The sequence below is a fragment of the Limulus polyphemus genome, unplaced genomic scaffold (genome assembly GCF_000517525.1).
Source record: "Limulus polyphemus unplaced genomic scaffold, Limulus_polyphemus-2.1.2 Scaffold625, whole genome shotgun sequence".
NCBI classification, from domain to species: domain Eukaryota; kingdom Metazoa; phylum Arthropoda; class Merostomata; order Xiphosura; family Limulidae; genus Limulus; species Limulus polyphemus.
In genome coordinates this window covers 52452-57918 of record NW_013666235.1, presented here as the reverse complement: position 1 = coordinate 57918, position 5467 = coordinate 52452, and the positions used below count along the sequence as shown (strand labels likewise).

The 5467-nt window shown below is 32.0% G+C and overlaps 1 protein-coding gene across 1 annotated transcript in view; it reads left to right on the top strand.

The window, feature by feature from the left end:
• The first annotated feature begins 748 nt into the window (after positions 1-748).
• LOC106459543 (tubby-related protein 4-like) overlaps positions 749-5467 on the top strand; it is a 48477-nt gene continuing 43758 nt past the window's right edge. Inside the window, exon 1 of the mRNA XM_022386052.1 lies at positions 749-1128. The gene's annotated coding sequence lies outside the window, so the exon portion shown is untranslated. The remainder of the gene's footprint in view (positions 1129-5467) is intronic.

The window sequence follows — 5467 nt, the reverse complement described above, 5'->3', positions numbered from 1 at the left end:
TCTGCTTCTATGAAAGCACTAAACAAATTATATCTGTTACTGGTACTGAGTGACACTTTGAAGACAAAAATGCCACCATTTATAAGTTCATATAATGAAATTATTCTCGTTAATTTCGATTATTCTAACGCTAATATATTTCATAAAAATACTTATAGTACATAAACAAAATAAAAGTAGTGAATTGATAACTGTCAAGCAGATACGAATTGTTTTACAATAAGAAAAGTCACAAAAAATAGTAACGTTTTTGGAAGAGTTTTGTGAGAAGTGCTTTACCGTTTGCAAAAATATATCATAAATTTCGATCTGTATTGCACAGCAATTCATACATTTTAAATGAATAAATAATCTTGTAACACTGGCTATTTTTATTTTATACTAAACAATGAACAGTTTTATGAGTATTTGTTATATATACAGTTTCATTTTAAAACCAGTTTTCTTTAATAATGAAATTTATAAAATTGTTATTGGTAATAAAAATAATATATTTTTCCAAAACAAAAATACCTTTGTTATAAAAATACAACCTTTTTAAACTACTTTTTCAGTAATTATTGTATGAAAAAAGATATATAGTCTTATAGCTTAGTGGGCAGAACACAGATAGTCCATTCTGTAGCTTTGTGATTAATAACAAAACAAACAAACTTAAGAAAATAAATAAACACTGAGCGGATGAATTAAATAGTATTAATAGTAATAAAAATAGTGGCGTCCTCTACAGTACAAATATCTTTTGAGTGATGTTAACACTGAAACTATGGGCAATACGCATACTTAAAAAAAGTATAATACTATATGTTGCAGTGTTCATAAGTTTATTAGTGAATAATGAGGATATTGAGAATTTATCCTTATTAATTCACAATCATAGTTGTAATTTATTTAGTTAATTTTAATTTGTGAATAAAAACTATTTGTGTAGTCAGTATTACTATTAAGAAGAAAGCGTAGCGGAGTAGTGGCTTGACAATATTAATCATTCATACATAGAGATATTTGTAAAATGTACAACTACAAGTTAATAATGCAGTTCCACAACAGATCTACCCTAAATCGTATACGTCCAGCTGATGTCGCCGAGTTTGTCACCTTGACTGTTGCGAATATGAAAGATTAACGGTATTTATTTTTAGGGTTCTTAGGATTTACTGTTGTAAGTATTATTAATTATTTGATATATTGATAGCACGTTTACTTCATTTTGTGTTGTTGCTTTGGATTTATTGATTTAAATAAAATCTGTTGAGTTTCTGTTTGTTTAAATCACTGTTTGCTGATCAGGAATTCCACCAGGATTGTTTTAACAATAACTATTGCATAAGTTTAAGGAGGGGACTCGCTTTCATTTACAGTTTCTAATTCTAAATTATTCCATTTGAATAGTTGATAAATGTCTTTGTGTATATTAATGGTTACTGAGCCAGTAACAAAAACGTGTATTGTTTATCATTTTAAACTTAAGTAGCTTAGATTAGAAATTATTCAACTACATAAATTTGACTTTTTCTGTATGTTTCTTGCACAAATTTTAAAAGCTGATAGCTAGGGGGCTGCTTGGGTGACTCCCATGCTATTGATTATAGTTTTTATATTTGTGGGAGTCTTGTGCTGTGAGCAAATTGAGGTTGAAACAACTGTGGTACTACTGATGGCTAGTATAACATGTTATGTTTCTCTTGAACATGCCTTCCAGTGGCCCAGCAGTAAGTCTGTTGGCTTAAAGTTGTAAAATCTAGGTTTTGATACCCTTGGGCACAGTACAGATAGCCCATTGTATAGCTTTGTGCTTAACAAACAAACAAACTCTTGCACATACGTACACAAAACAAGGTACCATTTGATCCTTCAAGGCTGTCCTTGTACATCCACCATTAGAAAGAGCAAAAATTCCTTTTCAAGAAGTCATCAGTTCTCCTATTTAACATCTGTAAAGTGCTGGCCAACCCTACTGCTGACAGCAACAAATGCCGTAATTCAGTCACCCTATTAAAAAATGAAATTTTCTTAACATTATCTATCATGTCTTTTTCAGATTTTTTCACTTGCTTCCATTCATACTATTATCTTTTAAATATAACATGTAGAAACCAGAGACCAATATCCTGCCAGTCACACGGATAATCTTGTAAACCTTAGTAAGGTCATCTCTTATATTTCTTTTCTCAAGAATAAATAAGTTAGTTCTTAACTTATTCCTATAACCCATCTACAGAATCATCCTAACAGCCCTTCTTTGAATTCGTTCTAGTAACTGGGTATTTTTTCTTAGAAGAGGAGACCAAAACTGTACATATTCCAAGTTAGTCATAATGTGTGATTTGTAGAGAATTAGAAATATAACTAGTTCTTTTCGACTTCTATTCAGTGTATGTAAATACACCCTAAAATTCTATTAGCATTAATGCTAGCAATAGAGCAGTGCATTGATGACTTGATTGACTTATCAGTCACTATGTCAAAATCATTTTCTTCACTCATATTATTGAATTGGTTCCCTTTTATATTAAATTTGTGAACCAAATTATGTTAACCCTAATGCATTAACTTGCACCTACTGTAATTAAAGGTAATTTGCAAAATGTGTGTTCAACTTACCAATGAAACCAAGTCCTTCTGTAGTTCCTCATCAACTTCAGTACACCTAGAAATACTAAAAGTTTAATTTTATTAGAAAACTTTACTGATTTATTAATTATGCCTTATCATCAATCTAAATATGAAAGAGCTGTACCAAGCACTGACTCATTAGGTACTCCACTATTAACATGGATCCAGTTTGACTAGATTCAATTAAAAAAACCTTTTTTGCTTTCTTCAATTCAACCACTCTACAATCCAATTAACTAGTATTTCCTCAAATCCTAATGATGTGATTTTCTTAGTTAATCTTGTGTGTGTGTGGTAACTTATTAGGAGATTTTTAAAAATCTAAGTACACCAAGTCTGCTGCCATTTTTTCATCTAGATAACAAGTAACATCCTTGAAAAAAAATGAACAGGTTATATATGCTTATTTGGAGAATAGCTACAATTGCTCCTGTATTTAAATAGGGTTGATAAGGGATGAAATTGAAATTATAAGCCAGTTATTCTTACTTCTGTAGTGGGAAAAATTCTAGAGAGTCCAATAAGAAAAGCAACATTTAGTGAATTATGGCAGTGGTTCTCAACCTTTTTGAATCCTTGGTACTCTTCTGGCATCAAATTTGTGTCACAGAACCTTTTATAGCATTCACTACAAAAAACATTGCTACAGTACTATATGAGTAGTTTCAGACAGAGTACATATGTTTAATGCAGCTATATACCACCACCCCCATACACACATACACATGTGCAAAATATGAAAAATTTCTAGAGCCAATTACTCAGGCACATACACACTTGTAATGAGAAGTGTGCTCTCTCAAATAATAAAAGTTTGCATGACTCAAACTCCTGTTTGTATCTAGTCTTGCTTACTAATTTAAAATAATGCAGTGACTTCTTGTTATATTGTTTCGTTACGAAACCTGCTCTTCTAATAAAGAAATATGGTGTAGTTGCATTGCAAATATGTGACTAGTATGCACTTACACATTAGTATGTGGAACTCTTGCATTCTACAGAACCACAATATCTTACAGAATTCCTGGATATCTGTCGAGGAACCTGAGGGTGGAACCACGATTGAGAAGCGCAGAAATATGGTATCATAACTGCCAGCCAACATAGAGAAATAATACCTTAATAAACTGTTAACTTTTTTTAGGATCTTACTTATTTTATGAATGATAGTAAGAGTGTAGTTTGTTGTACATAATTTTTCAAACATGTTTTGGAAAGTTGTCACAAATAAGTTCAGCTAAGAAAATTAAATAGATAGTGCCTGCAGAGAGACTGAAGAGTGATTGGGTGAGAGAAAACAGAATTGTTATCAATGGAGTTCAATCAAACCAGACCTTTGTGAACAGCACGCCTCAGGAGTCAGTACTTACATTAATAACATTAGCTGGGGCATAATTAATAAATTAGTAAAGTTCAAATGAAATTTAACTCTTAGATATTTCTAGATATGTTAATGTTGAGTTGCTTTAGAGTGACTTGTACCTTATAACTTATTTCTGATACAGTACATTACCTCCTCTCACATAAATAACCATTCTTGTTCAGTGCTGCCCTCTATACGCAACATTTTTGGTGTATGCCACAAGCCTTGAAGCTCCCACCCATCTCCAAATCAACTGATTTAAATGTGCCTCGCATGCAAATCATCATGCGACAACCCTCCATCAATAAGAGTGCGACACATTTTCTTGATGCATATGACTCCCTCTATTCAATTCTATGAAATTATGTCTTCTCATTTGGCAATACTCATGTTGTAACGTTTAGTTCATGCTCTCTTCAAGTGTTTTATTTTATTTTTCCGTATCTTTGTATCAATTTCTCTCAATAGATTTACTATTTATTATACAATAATGACATTTGTCTCTTGTTGAGTTATTCCAAAGTGGAATTATTTTATATTTCTACCTGGTTAAAGAACTTATTACTTCATTACAACAACTTTTTATTTCTTTCTGCCAACACAGTGGTGTTTGGTTATTCATTTTGAATTATGAATTCTATGTTACCACTTCAGAGATTATATGTTCTGTCAGCACATTTACACATGCTTCAGGTGTCGGTACTCCAAGGGGAATTTATTGGCTTTACTTCATCGAGAGATTGATTGTCCAATGAACTGACATTCGTCGGCCTCGCCTCGAGTTTGGGGGCCCATATATTTTGAAATACAGTCTGCCAACTTTGGAAAGATAAGATGTTAAACTATTATGGTTTTTAAATAATTTTATTGTTAATATTATAATCTTTAGTTATTTAGGTTCCATAACATAAGTTTTATTAGATTATTCAATACTCGTAGTCAAGTTCAGGTTAGCAGTTAGTCTTAGTTGTATCTTTTCTCCAATACCATTCACTTAGGCTTACCATGGTCTTGGTTATTTTTGGATTACCTGTAATTCATCTTACTGGTATATCAATCATTAGTTTATCTATTAGGTCATCAAGAAATTAATGTTGCTTTTTTTTAGATGAAAAAACCCCAAACAACCTATATATCAAAACAAAACATTTATTAAATGAAATAGTCTCCATTCTTATTGATAATGTTTTTCCATCTTACAATCAAGTTTTTAATGCCCCGATTAAAGAAATCACTTGGCTTTGAAGCAAAAAAACATGTCAGTGTCGTCTTTAACACCTTCCACATTTGCATACGTTTTCCCATTATGATGATATTGCAGTGAACAAAAAAGATGGTAATCTGATGGCACCATATCTGGAGAATATGGTGGGTGGGGGAGAACTTCCCAACCCAACTCCGTAATCTTGTGTTGCATCATATGTGCACCATGTGGACGTGCATTGTTGTGGAGAAGAAGAACACCTTTCCGATTGACAAGTGAAAGGC